The following is a 17046-nucleotide window of genomic DNA, read 5'->3' on the forward strand; positions in this document are numbered from 1 at the left end:
ACGTAACAACACCAACATCTGGTCTGTATGCATTTAATTCCTACTTGCCTTACTCTAGTGGCTGGAACCTCCACTGCAAAATTAAACACAAGTGGTGAAAAAGGACATTCTTGCCATGTTGACAATGATATTAGGAAAACACTCAGTCCTTCACCATTGTATATGCTGGTAGCTGTTGAGTGTAAGTTTTCATAGACGTACTTCACCAGGTTGAGCAGCTTTTCTTTTTAAAATATGAATGAGTGTTGAATTTTGTCAAACGGTTTTGCATTTGCTGAAATAATTTTTTTCTTTTTTGTCCTATACTGTTAATATGGTATAGTAAACATACTGGTTTCCAGACATTAAACAGTTCTTGCACACCTAGGATAAAACCTACTTGGTCATGATATAAAAAAATGTGCATTTTCCATGTTACTGGATTTGACTTGCAAATAGTTTAAAAGGATTTTTGAATCTATATACATGAGGGATATTGTTCCGTATTTTTATTGTCTTTTATTGTATCAGAGTAATACTCACCTCAGAAAAACTAACCACAAAATGTTCACTCCTCCTCTATCTTCTGAAGAGCTACTGTTGAAATGACATTGGTATTATTTCTCCCTTAAATGTTTTTTTTGGGTTGAGCCCTTTATGGGAAGACTTTAAATTACTAATCAAATTTCTTTACTTGAAATTTTAAAATTAAAATTTTTTATTTCTTCTTGCCTTTAGGTATAATAATTTGCTTCTTTGTAGGAATTTTTGTCCATTTCATCTAAGTTCTCTAATTAATTAACATGAAGTTGTTCAAACCTTTCCTTTATAATCATGTTAATTTCTGCAGAGTAAGGAGCAATGTCCCCTCTTTCATTCCTCCTTTTGGTAATTTGTGTCTCAGTTCTTTTTCTCTTGTTTGAGTCTAGCTAAAGTCATTAATTGTGTTGATGTTTTCAAAGAACAGACTTTTGGTTTCATTCATTATCTCTATTTTTCTCTATTCTCTTTGATTTAAACTCAGATCTTTATTTTTCCTTTCTTTTACTTATTCTGAATTATATTCTTTTTCTAGCTTCCTAAGGTGAAAGTTTATATTAATGATTTTAGACCTTTCTTCACTTCTAACAGGAATTTAAAGCTATAAATGTCTTTGCGCAAATTTACCTGCATCTATTAATTTTAATATTTTGTGTTTTTATTTTCACTCCAATATTTTCTAATTTTTCTTTTGATTTCTTCTTTGATCTATAGGTGATTTAGAAGTACATGTTGCTTAGTGTGAAAATATTTGGAAATTTCCCACCTTTCTAACTCCTTTGTGGTTGGAAAATGTACTTAGAAAATTTTCATATGCCTTAAATTTATTGGCTATTTTTTGTGGCTTAACATAATATATATCCTGAAGAACATTCCAAGAGGGCTGAAAAGAATATGTATTATGCTGCTCAAGAAGTTGGTTAATATTGTTACTGGCTATATTCTTACTAAGGAGTGCAACGGTTAGGCATTTGTTGCTAACGAAAGGGTTGGTGGCTCAAACCCATACAGGGGCTCCACAAGAGAAAGATCTGGCTACAGCAGTTCATCAACAGGGAACTGCCAGAAATTCAAGCTGGATTCCGAAGAGGACATAGAACAAGGGGTATCACTGCTGATGTACGATGGATCTTGGATGAAAGCAGAGAATACCAGAAAGATGTTTACTTGTGTTTTGTTGACTATGCAAAGGCATTCAGCTGTGTGGATCATAACAAATTATGTACAACGCTGCAAAAAATAGGAATTCCAGAACACTTAATTGTGCCCATGCAGATCCTACACATAGACCAAGAGGCAGTCATTCGAACAGAACAAGGGGATACTGCATGGTTTAAAGTCAGGAAGGGTGTGTGTCAGGGTTGTATGTTTTCACTATACTTAGTCAATCTGTATGGTGAGCAAATAATCCGAGAGGCTGGACTATATGAAGAACGGGGCATCAGGGCTGGAGGAAGACTCATTAACAACCTGCGTTGTGCAGATGACACAATCTTGCTTGCAGATTGCAAAGGGGACTTGAACCATGTACTGATGTAGATCAAAGACCGCAGCCTTTGGTATGGATTACATCTAAACATAAAGAAAAAAATCCTCACAACTGGGCCAATAAGCAACATCATGATAAAAGGAGAAAAGACTGAAGTCATCAAGCATTTCAATTTACTTGGATTCACAATCAATGCCCATAGAAACAGCAGTCAGGAAATCAAACGATGCATTGCGTTGGACAAATCTTTTGTGAAATACCTCTTTAAAGTGCTGAAAAGCAAAGATGTCACTTTGAGGGCTAAGTTGTGCCGGACCCAAGCCACGGTGTTTTCAATCACCTCATACACATGGAAAAGTTGAACAATGACTTAGTAAGACGGAAGGAGAATTGATTCCTTTGAACTACAGTGTTGGCGAGGAATACTGAATATACCATACACTGCCAGAACAAGCAAGACTGTCTTGGAAGAAGTATAGTCATAGCGCTCCTTGGAAGCAAGAATGGCAAGACAGTCTCGCATACTTTGGATGTGTTATCCGGAGGGATCAGTTTCTGGAGAGGGACATCATGCTTGGTAAGGTATAGAGTCAGTGAAACGGAGGAAGACCCTCGACAAGATGGACTGACACTGTGTCTGCAACAATGGGCTCAAACACAGCAACCATTGTGAGGATGGCAATGTTTCATTCTGTCGTACATAGGGTCGCTATGAGTCGGATCTGAGTCAATGGCACCCAACGACAACATTTGCTTCCATAAATATTGGAGCCTAGAAAACCCTGTGGTACAGTTCTATTCTGTCACATGGAGTTGCTATGAGTAGAAAATCAACTTGATGGCATCCAACAACATATTCTTAACTGATTTTCTGTCTAGTTGACAGATTACTGAAAGAATAGTATAGAAATCTCCAAAAAAAATTATTTTATTGTGTATTTCTTATTTCAATATGTCATTTTTTACTTCATGTATGGATGAGGCTCTTTCATTAAGGACATGTTCATTTATGATTGCTGTATCTTTCTAATCTATTAACGCTTTTATTATTATAAAATGTTCCTCTTCATATTTTCACGTCTATTACATCTGATGGAGTCTCTGGTGGCACAAATACTTAAGCACTCAGCTACTAACCAAAACGCTGACAGTTCGAATTCATCTAGGAGTGCATCGAAAGAAAGGCCTGGCTATGTATTTCCAAAAACTACTTCGTTAAAAAACCTATGGAGGTGGAGCGAAGGTGGAAGAACAGACAGACGCTTCTGGCAAGCCCTCTTTACAACAAAGACTCAAAAAAAAAAAAACAAGTGAAACAAGTATATTTATGACAAGATAGGAGCCCTGAACACCAAAGGCAAGATTAGAAAATGAACTGAGGGGAAGGGGGAGAATGAGATAGTTCAGAAGTGAAGAAGAGTTACCAGACCTGAATTGTGGGGAGCCATCAAGCACCATTCCCAGGAGTGGTGGAGGCGGGCTCGTACTAGTGTTTGGCCACAGTTCCCTCAGGGAGAAGCAGCCAGGCACACAACCTACTCACACCTCTGGAAACAGAGAAGAATGGTGTTCTCGGCAAAGGCTAAGTGCTTACGTATGTTTTACTGTACCCCACCACCCCCCACTCCCAAGCTGGCTTCAGCGGCTGACTTTCCTGTGTCTGAGATAAGCACTGTTGAGTGCCTAGAGCCATCCTCCCGGCCTCGGAGAAGGAACAAATTTGTAATTGAGGGAAAAGATAATTTATCAGCTCCACTAACCAGGGGAGCTCAGGACAGAAGTGGCTCATATTCCAGCATAAACAGTCCATGGACTTGGAGTACCTTTCCCCTCTGCATGGACCTGTGTGGGCCTATTTCAGGAGTATAGACCCTTCTTGGCGGACTCCAACCATCTCACCTGTGCAGCGGAGAGGTTGGTGTTAGATGTTTGACATTGCTTTGCCTACTAAATAGCGTCCTCACCTACCCACATCAGGGGCCTGAGGACTGGTAGCTCCACTCAGGTCACCCAGCCACCCGTGACAGGGATCTAAGGATAACTGGTACCTCCCAGTCCTTACAACCAAAAACACTGGGTGCCTGTGGTCTATATGCAGAATCTATCCACCTGCACACTCTAGGGAACAGGGACACGCTTTACCCAGAGACACGTGGGGGATGATTCTCAGACCCTGCCTTGTTCAGAGTGTGACCCCCCTCCTGCAAACAGATACTGGTACCTACACCAATCACCCCTGCCCCTCTAAGGCTGTAGGACAGAGCCTGTATCACACACTTGATGCTCAGCTACCTGTACACCTAAGCTGAATTCATACAAGGAAAGTGAATAGACTCCTAAACTGATATACCTGATAATAGCTTTAGTCATCTGGGGACAGGACGTCAGAGCTCCAAAGGTGAAAATAATCAAGCTAGTTCACTCAAGCAACCCATTTGGGCATATCAAAACAAAACAAAGCAAGAAAGAGGCTACAACACAGCAAGCAAACAGAAAATAAACTAATATAATAACTTATAGATAGCTTGGAGGCAACAGTCACTATCAACTCACATAAAGAAACAGACCATGATCACCTCAACAAGCTCTCAAAACAAAGAATCAAGGGATCTTACAGTTGAAAGTGCCTTCCTGGAATTACCAGAGGTAGAATACAAAAGATTAATATACAAAACCCTTCAAGATATCAGGGAGGAAATGAGACAATACGCAGAACAAGCCAAGGAATACACAGATAAAGCAACTGAAGAAATTAAAAAGATTATTCAGGAACATAATTAAAAAATTAATAAGCTGGGAAAATCCATAGACAGACAGCAATCAGAAATTCAGAAGATTAGCAACAAAATTATAGAAGTAGACAACTCAAGAGAAAGTCAGAGAAGCAGATTTCAGTGGAAGGCAGAATTCCTGCACTTGGAGATAAAGCACTTGGTACTAACATATTTGAAGAAAAATCAAATAAAGGAATTAAAAAAAAAAAAATGAAGAAACCTTAAGAATCATGTGGGACTCTATCAAGAAAATAACCTACAAGTGATTGGAGTACCAGAAGAGGGAGGGTTAACAGAAAATACAGAGAAAATTGTTGAAGATTTGTTGGCAGAAAAGTTCCCTGATATCGTAAAAGATGAGAAAATATCTATCCAAGGTGCTCATCGAACTCCACATAAGGTAGATGTTAAAAGAAAGTCACCAAGACATATTATAATCAAACTTGACAAAACCAAAGATAAAGAGAGAGTTTTAAGAGCAGCCAGGGATAAACGAAAATTCGTCTACAAAAGAGACACAATAAGAATAAGCTCGGACTACACGGCAGAAAGAATGCAAGCAAGAAGGCAATGGGATGACTATACAAAAAATTGAAGGAAAAAAATTGCCAGCCAAGAATCATCTATCTAGCAAAACTCACTCTCAAATATGAAGGTGAAATTACGACATTTCTAGATAAACAGAAGTTTAGGGAATTCATAATAACCAAACCAAAACTATAAGAGAAACTAAAGGAAGTTCTTTGGTTAGAAAATCAATAATATCAGGTACTAACCTAAGACTGGAACACTGGGCAGAGCAATCAGAAGTTAACCCAGACAGGAAAATCACAAAAATAACTCAAGATTAAAAAAAAAAGTTAAAAACAGGGTGACAGTGATGTTATTATGTAAAAGAAGACAACATTAAAACACTAAGGAGAGACTAGGAAATGCAGTCATAGATCTTTCATTTAGAGAGGAAGATAAGGTGATACAAAGAAATAAAAGATAGGTTGAAATTTAGAAAAATAGGGGCAAATAATAAGGTAACCACAAATGAGACAAATTATCCTACACATCAAAATAAAATACAAGAAAAAAATAGAGACTCAGCAGAAACAGAATCAACAACAACGAATATGAGGAAAGGACAATATATAATCTACTAAGCACATAAAATTAACTAGGAAAAACAATTTGTCAACAACACACACAAAAAGGCATCAAAATGACAGCACTAAATTCATACCGATCTATAATTATGCCAAATGTAAATGGACTAAATGCATCAATAAAGAGACAGAGAGTGGCAGAATGGATTAAAAAACACGATCTGTCTATATGCTGTCTACAAGGGACACATCTTAGACTTAGAGACACAAACAAACAAACTCAAAGGATGTAAAAAAAAATATCAAGCAAACAACAATCTAAAAAGAACAGGAGTGGCAATATTAATTTCTGACAACGTAGACTTTAAAGTTAAATCAATCAGAAAGGATAAGGAAGGACACTATATAATGATAAAAGGGACAATATACCAAGAAGATATAACCATATTAAATATTTATGCACACAATGATAGGGCTGCAAGATACATAAAAAAAATTCTATCAGCACTGAAAAGTGAAATAGACAGCTCCACAATAATAGTAGGAGACTTCAACACTCCAGTTTCGGTGAAGGACAGGACATCCAGAAAGAAGTTCAATAAAGGCAAGGATGATCTAAATGCCACAATTAACGAACCTGACCTCATAGACATATACAGAACACTCCATCCAACAGCAGCCAAGTATACTTTCTTTTCTAGTGCACATGGAATAGACCACATATTAGGTCATAAAGCAAGCCTTAACAGAATCCAAAACATTGAAATATTACAAAGCATCTTCTCTGACCATAAGGCCATAAAAATGGAAATCAATAACAGAAAAAGCAGAGAAAAGAAATCAAACACTTGGAAACTGAACAATACCCTGCTCAAAAATGACTAGGTTATAGAAGACATTAAGGATGGAATAAAGAAATTCATAGAATCCAATGAGAATGAAAACACTTCCTATCAGAACCTTTGGGACACAGTGAAAACAGTGTTCAGAGGTCAATTTATATCAATAAATGCACACATACAAAAAGAAGAAAGGAACAAAATCAAAGAATTATCCCTACAGCTTGAACAAATAGAGAGCAACAAAAGAAACCCACAGGCACCAGAAGAAAACAAATAATGAAAATTAGAGCTGAACTAATTGAAATAGAAAACAAACAACAATGAAAAGAATTAACAAGACCAAAAGCTGGTTCTTTGAAAAAAATCAACAAAATTGATAAACCATTGGCCAAACTAACAAAAGAAAAACAGAAGAGGAAGCAAATAACCCGAATAAGAAATGGGATGGGCGATATGACAACAGACCTAACTGAAATTAAAAGAATCATATCAGATAATATGAAAAATTCTACTCTAACAAATTTGAAAACCTAGAAGAAATGGATGAATTCCTAGAAACACACTACCTACCTAAACTAAAAAAAAAAAAAAAAGAGGTAGAACAACTAAATAGACCCATAACAAAAGAAGAGATTGAAAAGGTAATCAAAAAGTTCCCCCCCAAAAAAAGCCCTGGCCTGGAAAGCTTCACTGCAGAGTTCTACCAAACTTTCAGAGAAGAGTTAACACCACTACCACTAAAGGTATTTGAGAGCACAGAAAAGGACGGAATACTACCAAACTCATTCTATGAAGCCAGCACATCCCTGATACCAAAACCAGGTAAAGACACCACACAAAAAAGAAAATTACACACTGATATCCCTCATGAATTTAGATGCAAAAATCCTCAACAAAATTCTAGCCAATAGAATTCAACAACATATCAAAAAAATAATTCACCATGACCAAGTGGGATTCATACCAGGTATGCAGGGATGGTTCATATTAGAAAAACAATTAATGTAATTCATCATATAAATAAAACAAAAGACAAGAATCACATGATTTTATCAATTGATGCAGAAAAGGCATTTGACAAAGTTCAACACCCACTCATGATAAAAACTCTCAGCAAAATAGGAATACAAGGAAAATTCCTCAACATATTAAAGGGCATTTATACAACCCAATAGCCAACATCATCCTAAATGGAGAGAGCCTGAAAGCGTTCCCCCTGAGATCGAGAACCAGACAAGGATGTCCTTTATCACCTATCTTATTCAGCATTGTGCTGGAGGTCCTAGCCAGAACTATTAGGCTAGATAAAGAAATACAGGGCATCCCGATTGGCAAGGACGAAGTAAAAGTATCTCTATTTGCAGATGACATGATCTTATACACAGAAAACTCTAAAGAATCCTCCAGAAAACTACTGAAACTAATAGAAGCCTTCAGCAGAGTATTGGGATGCAAGATAAACATACAAAAATCAGTTGGATTCCTCTATACCAACAAAAAAAACATTGAAGAGGAAACCACCAAATCAATACCATTTACACTAGCCCCCAAGAAGATAAAATACTTAGGAATAAATCTTACCAGAGATGTAAAAAGCTTATACAAAGAAAACTACAGCACACTTCTGTAAGAAACCAAAAGAGACCTACATAAGTGGAAAAACATATCTTGCTCATGGATAGGAAGACTTACCATTATAAAAATGTTTATTCTACCAAAAACAATCTATACAGTTAATGCAATTCCAATCCAAATTCCAACGACATCTTTTAATGAGACTGAGAAACAAATCACCAACTTCATACAGAAGGGATAGAGGCCCCGGATAAGTAAAGCATTACTGAAAAACAAGGACAAAGCGGGAGGCCTTCCTCTACCTGATTTTAGAAGCTATTATACTGCCACAGTAGTCAAAACAGCCAGATATATAGACCAATGGAACAGAATTGAGAATCCAGACATAAATCTATCCACATACGAGCAGTTGGTATTTGACAAAGACCACAAAACAGTTATATGGGGGAAAAGACAGTCTTTTTGACAAATGGGGCTGGCATAACTGGATACCCACCCGCAAAAAAATGAAACAAGACCCATACCTCACTCCATGCTCAAAAACGAGCTGAAAATGGATCAAAGGCCTAAATACAAAATCTAAAACAATAAAGACCATGGGAAAAAAAAAACTAGGGACAACACTAGGAAACCTAATACATGGCATAAACAGTATACAAAACATTACTAACGATGCAAAAGAAAAACTAGATAACTGGAGCTCCTAAAAATCAAACACTTATGCTCATTCAAAGACTTCACCAAAAGAGTAAAAAGATTTTCTACAGACTGGGAAAAAGTTTTTAGCTATTACATTTCCGATCAGCGCCTGATCTCTAAAATCTACATAATACTGCAAAAACTCAATCACAAAAAGACAAATGACCCAATTAAAAAATGGGCAAAGAGATGAACAGACACATCACTAAAGAAGACATTCAGGTAGCTAACAGATACATGAGGGTATCCTCACAATCATTAGCCATTGTTGCTGTTGTTGTTAGGTGCCCTCTAGTCAGTTCCTACTCATAGCGACCCTATGCACAACAGAATGAAACACTGCCCAGTGCTGAGCAACCCTTACCGTCGTTGTCATGCTTGAGCTCATTGTTGCAGCCACTGTGTCAATCCACCTCGTTGAGGGTCTTCTTCCTCTTTTCTGCTGACCGTGTACTCTGCCAAGCATGATGTCCTTCTCCAGGGACTGATCCCTCCTGACAACACTTCCAAAGTATGTAAGACGCAGTCTCGCCATCCTTGCCTCTAAGGAGCATTCTGGTTGTACTTTTTCTAAGATAGATTTGTTCGTTCTTTTGGCAGTCCATGGTATATTCAACATTCTTCGTCAACACCACATTCAAAGATATGAATTCTTCTTTCGGCTTCCTTATTCATTGTCCAGCTTTCACATGCATATGATGTGATTGAAAATGCCATGGCTTGGGTCAGGCGCACCTTAGTCTTCAAGGTGACATCTTTGCTCTTCAACACTTTAAAGAGGTCCTTTGCAGCAGATTGCCCAAGGCAATGCGTCTTTTGATTTCTTAACTGTGGCTTCCATGGCTGTTGATTGTGGATCCAAGTAAAATGAAATCCTTCACAACTTCAGTCTTTCCTCCGTTTATCATGATGTTGCTCACTAGTCCATTTATGAGAATTTTTGTTTTCTTTCTGCTGAGGTGCAATCCACACTGAAAGCTGTGGTCTTTGGTCTTCATCAGTAAGTACTTCAAGTCCTCTTCACTTTCAGCAAGCAAGGTTGTGCCATCTGCATAACGCAGGTTATTAATGAGTCTTCCTCCAATCCTGATGCTCCATTCTTCTTCTTATAGCCCAGCTTCTCGTATTATTTGTTCAGCATACAGATTGAATAGATACGGTGAAAGAATACAACCCTGACGCACACCTTTCCTGACTTTAAACCCATCAGTATCCCCTTGTTCTGTCCGTACAACTGCCTCTTGATCTATGTAAAGGTTCCTAACGAGAACGATAAAGTGTTCTGGAATTCCCATTCTTCGCAACATCATCCACATTACTTATGATCCACAGAGTCAAATGCCTTTGCATAGTCAATAAAACACAGGTAAACATCCTTCTGGTATTCTCTGTTTTCAGCCAGGATCCATCTGACATCAGCAATGATATCCCTGGTTCCATGTCCTCTTCTGAAACCAGCCTGAATTTCTGGCAGTTCCCTGTCGATATACTGCTGCAGCCATTTTTGAATGACCTTCAACAGAATTTTGCTTGCATGTGATATTAATAATATTGTTCTATAATTTCCACATTTGGTTGGATCACCTTTCTTGGGAATGAGCATAAATATGGATCTTTTCCAGTCAGTTGGCCAGGAAGCTGTCTTCCATATTTCATGGCACAGACAAGTGAGCACCTCCTGCACTGCATCGGTTTGTTGAAACATCTCAATTGATATTCCATCAATTCCTGGAGCCTTGTTTTTTGCCAATGCCTTCAGTGCAGCTTGGACTTCTTCCTTCAGTACCATCGGTTCCTGATCATATGCCACCTCCTGATATGGTTAACACCGACTAATTCTTTTTGGTATAATGACTCTGTGTATTCCTTCCATCTTCTTTTGATGCTATCTGCGTCACTTAACATTTTCCCCTTAGAATCTATCTTCACTGTTGCAACTTGGGGCTTGAATTTTTTCTTCAGTTCTTTCAGCTTGAGAAACGTCGAGCATGTTCTTCCCTTTTGGTTTTCTATCTCCAGCTCTTTGTACGTGTCATTATAATACTTTGTCTTTTCGAGAAGCCCTTTGAAATCTGTTTAGTTCTTTTACTTTTTCAATTCTTCATTTTGCTTTAGCTGCTCGACATTCGAGAACAAGTTTCAGAGTCTCCTCCAACATCCATCTTGGTCGTTTCTTTCTTTCCTGTCTTTTCACTGACCTCTGACTTTCTTCATGGATGATGTCCATCATGTCATTCCACAACTCGTCTGGTCTTCCGTCACTAGTGTTGAATGCATCACATCTATTCTTGAGATGGTCTCTAAATTCAGGTGGGATATAGTCAAGGTCATTTTTTGGCTCTCGTGGACTTGCTCTGATTTTCTTCAGTTTCAGCTTGAACTTGCATATGAGCAATTGATGGCCTGTTCCACAGTCGGCCCCTGGCCTTGCTCTGACTGATGATATTGAGCTTTTCCATCGTCTCTTTCCACAGATGTAGACAATTTGATTTCTGTGTTTTCCATCTGGCGAGGTCCATGTGTATAGGCACCGTTTATGCTGGTGAAGAAAAGAATTTGCAAAGAAGTCGCTGGTCTTGCAAAATTCTATCATTTGATCTCCAGCATTGTTTCTATCACCAAGGCCACATTTTCCAGCTACTGATCCTTCTTTGTTTCCAACTTTCCCGTTCCAATCGCCAGTAATTATCAATGCATCTTGATTGCATGTTTGATCAATTTTACCCTGCAGCAGCTGATAAAAAATCTTCTATTTCTTCATCCTTGGCCCTAGTGGTTGGTGCATGAATTTGAATAATAGTCATATTAACTAGTCTTCCTTGTAGGTGTATGGACATTATCCTATTACTGACAGTGTTGTACATCAGGATAGATCTTCAAATGTTGTTTTTGATGATGAATGCAACGCCACTACTATTCAAGCTGTCATTCCCAGCATAGTAGACTATATGATTATCCGATTCAAAATGGCCAATACCAGTCCATTTCAGCTCACTAATGCCTAAAATATCAATGTTTATGCATTCCATTTAATTTTTGATGATTTCCAGTTTTCCTCGTCGTACATTCTGGGTTCCTACCATTAACAGATGTTTACAGCTGTTTCTTCTCATTTTGAGTTGCGGCACATCAGCAAATGAACGTCCCAAAAGCTTTACTCCATCCACATCATTAAAGTCAACTCTACTTTGAGGAGGCAGTTCTTCCCCAGTCATCTTTTCAGTGCCTTCCAACGTCGGGGCTCATCTTTCAGCACTGTATCAGACAATATTCCATTGCTACTCATAATGTTTTCACTGGCTAATGCTTTTCAGAAGTAGACTGCCGGGTCCTTCTTCCTAGTCTGTCTTAGTCTGGAAGCTCAGCTGAAACCTATCCTCCATGGGTGATCCTGCTGGTATCTGAATACCGGTGGCATAACTTCCAGCATCACAGCAACACACAAGCCCCCACAGTACAACAAACTGACGGACATGTGGGGGCATTAGCCATTAGAGAAACGCAAATCAAAACTACAATGAGATTTCATTTTGCTCCAACAAGGCTGGCATTAATCCAAAAAAACACAAAATAAACGTTGGAGAGGCTATGGAGAGATTGGAATACTTACACACTGCTGGTGGGAATGTAAAATGGTACAACCACTATGGAAATTAATTTCGCACTTCCTTAAAAACCTAGAAATCAAACTACCATATGATCCAGCAATCCTACTTCTTGGAATATATCCTAGAGAAATAAAAACCTTTACATGAGCAGATATATGCACAGCCATGTTCATTGCAGCACTGTTTATAATAGCAAATAGAAGGAAGCAACCAAGGTGCCCATCAACGGATGAATGGATAAATAAATTATGGTATATTCACACAATTGGAATACTACACATTGATAAAGAACAGTGATGAATCCGTGAAACATTTCATAACATTGAGAATCTGGAAGGCATTATGCTGAGTGAAATAACAAATACATGTAAGACCACTATTATAAGAACTCAAGAAATAGTTTAAACAGAGAAGAAAATATTCTTTGATGGTTATGAGAGGGGGGAGGGAGGGAGGATGGGAGGGGGTATGCACTGATTAGATAGTAGATAAGAACTACTTTAGGTGAAGCGAAAGACAACACACAATACAGGCGAGGTCAGCACAAGTGGACTAAACGAAAAGTAGTTTCCTGAATAAACTGAATGCTCCGAAGGCCAGCGCAGCAAGGGCGAGGGTTTGGGGACCATGGTTTCAGGGGACTTCTAAGTCAATTGGCATAATAAAATCTATAAAGAAAACATTCTGCATCCCACTTTGGAGAGTGGCATCTGGGGTCTTAAACGCTAGCAAGTGGCCAGCTAACATGCATCAATTGGTCTCAACCCACCTGGATCAAAGGAGAATGAAGAACACCAAGGACACAAGGTAATTACGACCCCAAGAGACAGAAAGGGCCACAGAAACCAGAGACTTCATCATCCTGAGACCAGAAGTACTAGATGTTTCCCACCTACAATGGATGACTGCCTGACAGGGAACATAACAGAGAACCCCTGAGGGAACAGGAGGGCAGTGGGATGCAGAGCCCAAATTCTCATAAAAAGACCAGACTTAATGGTCTGACTGAGACTAGAAGGACCCTGGTGGTCATGACCCCCAGACCTTCTGTTGGCCCAGGACAGGAACCATTCCCAATGCCAACTCTTTAGATAGGGACTAGACTGGACAATGGGTTGGAGAGGGATGCTGGTGAGGATTGAGCTTCTTGGATCAGGTGGACACTTGAGACTATGTTGGCCTCTCCTGCCTGGGGGGGGAGATGAGAGGGTAGAGGGGGTTATAAGCTGGTGAAATGGACAAGAAAAGAGAGAGTGGAGGGAGGGAGTGGGATGTCTCATTAGGGGGAGAGCAATTGGGAGTATGTAGCAAGGTATATGTAAGTTTTTGTGTGAGAGACTGACTTGATTTATAAACCTTTACTTAAAGCATAATAAAAAAAATACACACACAAAAAAAACACCCATGGAACACAGTTCTACTTTGAAATGCATGGTGTCATCATCAGCTGGAATCAATTCAACAGTAACTGGTGGTGGTAGTGGATTATATCTGATATTAGTATAGCCATCTCAGCTCTCTTATGATTATTGTTACATGTTGTTGTTGTTAGATGCCGTCGAGTCAGTTCCTACTTATAAGGACCCTATGCACAACAGAACGAAACACTGCCCGGTCCTGTGCCATCCTTACAATCATTATGCTTGAGCTCATTGTTGCAGCCACTGTGCCAATCCACCTCGTTGAGGGTCTTCCTCTTTTCCGCTGACCCTGTACTCTGCCAAGCATGATGTCCTTTTCCAGGGACTCATCCCTCCTGACAACATGTCCAAAATATGTAAGACGCAGTCTTGCCATCCTTGCCTCTAAGGAGCATTCTGGCTGCACTTCTTCCCAGACAGATGTTCATTCTTTTGGCAGTCCATGGTATATTGGATATTCTTCGCCAATACCACAATTCAAAGGGGTCAGCTCTTCTTTGGTCTTCCTTGTTCACTGTCTAGCTTTCACATGCATATGACATGATTGAAAATACCATGGCTTGGGTCAGGTGCACCTTAGTCTTCAGGGTGACATCTTTGCTCTTCAACACTTTGAAGAGGTCCTTTGCAGCAGATTTACCCAATGCAGTGCGTCTTGTGATTTCTTGACTGCTGCTCCCATGGCTGTTGATTGTGAATCCAAGTAAAATGAAATCCTTGACAACTTCAGTCTTTTCTCCGTTTATCATGATGTTGCTCATTGGTCCAGTTGTGACGATTTTTGTTTTCTTTATGTTGAGGTGTAATCCATACTGAAGGCTGTGGTCTTTGATCTTCATTAGTAAGTGCTTCAAGTCCTTTTCACTTTCAGCAAGCAAGGTTGTGTCATCTGCATAACACAGGTTGTTAATAAGTCTTCCTCCAATCCTGATGCCCGGTTCTTCTTTATATAGCCCAGCTTCTCGAATTATTTGTTCAGCATACAGATTGAATAGGTACGGTGAAAGAATACAACCCTGACGCACACCTTTCCTGACTTTAAACCAATCAGTATCCCCTTGTTCTGTCTGAACAACTGCCTCTTGATCTATGTAAAGGTTCCTCATGAGCACAATTTAGTGTTCTGGAATTCCCATTCCTCGCAATGTTATCCATAATTTGTTATGATCCACACAGTCGAATGCCTTTACATAGTCAATAAAACACAGGTAAACATCCTTCTGTTATTCACTGCTTTCAGCCAGGATCCATCTGACATCAGCGATGATATCCCTGGTTCCAAGTCCTGTTCTGAAACCGGCCTGAATTTCTGGCAGTTCCCTATCGATATACAGCTGCAGTTGTTTTTGAATGATCTTCAGTAAAATTGTTACATAGTATATCTTTTTCCATCCCTTGACTTTCAATTTTTTTGTGTCTTTGAATAAAGTACATCTCTTTTTTTTTCTTGAAGAAATCATATAATTGGATCTTAACTTTTTTTTTCCAGTCTGACAATCTCTGCCTTTTGATAGGAGTATTTTAACCATTCACATTTAGTTATTGATATCAAAATCCATACTGATTTGGATTTACATGTGCCATTTTTCTATTTGGTTTATACATGTGCTGTTTCTTTCCTATTCTATTTTTCCTAGGGACCTCAAGTGTACATTGCTCATTCGTTATCAAACGGACCTGTAAACATTCTGCCTTCTGTTGATTATTTGTGTGTTGGTTGAGGAATGCATTCAAAACTACATCCAGTTCTCCAGTTTCCCTTTGCTTTCACTTTTTTGCTGGACTCTCACTGTCTCCCCTCTACATGTATAGCTTTTCAGTCAGTCAGGAATGTATGGATAGCTTATCTCAGCCTTTTTATTGTTCCTTCACTTCCAGGATCTTCCTGTCAACTCTTTGGCTGGTCTGCTGCTTACCCCAATCAGAACTGCAGTCAGCCTAGCAAAGGTGTAAGGTTTCCCTATCCATTCCCAACTAAATTTGTCACTTTTAACAGGGAAAGCTACAGTCTTGTCACTCTACTCAAAATCGATTATGTCCCTACAGGTTGCAAAATGGATAAATTTTGCATCCATCCCCAGATTTGTGACACTATAGTTTTCACTGACCACACTGAGTATGGGAGTAGGCCCAAGCAAGAAGGCTACACACTCCTGCCATTTTTACAAAGTTACAGCAGTTTTCAAACATAAGCGCTTCTTAATTTGTTATTTGACTCCATCAGTTTACAGTGCTCTGAAGTTGTTTATGGCAATTGTGTCCCGTTTACACTTGTTTTTGTGTAGAATAATTGCCAGTCTCTTCACAGCCCCATTACCAGAAGCCCTTATCGTTCATATATTTTTTACTTTAGTAATTCAACATCTTTCCAATGTATGCAAAGGTAACTCAAATTAAAATATGAAAGATAGATTCCTGCTAATGGTCCATACTCTTGAGTTTATATTACCATCTTGGCATGACACAGCATTTAAAACTACTTTAAAGGGACCGTAACTTTAAAATATGAGTACTCTGTTTCATTGCAGGTTTCTAGACAGTTCCAAACACTCTTTGAAGACTTTTATAATTGCAGGAGCTAACTAATTAAACACTGAAAATATCACGTATGAGCCATATTTTCAAAGATTTGCAAGGCAACTTTAAAACTTTTAGTAAGCTGAAATTGCTATTTCGTGGGATAGAAAACATAAACCCAGACCTACATGAGAAGTTATTTAATTCATCATATTGGCTCATATATCACCCCACTTTCCTTATTCAGACTCTATAACATTTATAAAATTGTAAAAAATGCCTTTCCAAATAACTTCAACCTATACAACTTTTGTTTTTAGCTCTTTCAAAAAGCAGAGGCTTCTTTCAGTTTCTCTGAGTAGAAGACTTATTTTCAGGAATAAAAATATTTTAAATGTATTCAACTAAATTTGAAGGAAGTTTTATGAAGGCATGAGAGAGTCAGCCTTTCCTCAATGTAGCTTTCACTTTTAGGTATATGACTATATATTTCCATTACATGAACATA

At 38.6% G+C, this 17046-nt stretch overlaps 1 protein-coding gene across 6 annotated transcripts in view; it reads right to left on the bottom strand.

Annotated features, from left to right (window-relative positions):
* SPATA6 (spermatogenesis associated 6) overlaps positions 1-17046 on the bottom strand; it is a 185892-nt gene that overhangs the window by 99954 nt on the left and 68892 nt on the right. The window lies entirely within an intron of this gene.

Source organism: Loxodonta africana, chromosome 3, assembly GCF_030014295.1.
Source record: "Loxodonta africana isolate mLoxAfr1 chromosome 3, mLoxAfr1.hap2, whole genome shotgun sequence".
NCBI classification, from domain to species: Eukaryota; Metazoa; Chordata; class Mammalia; order Proboscidea; family Elephantidae; genus Loxodonta; species Loxodonta africana.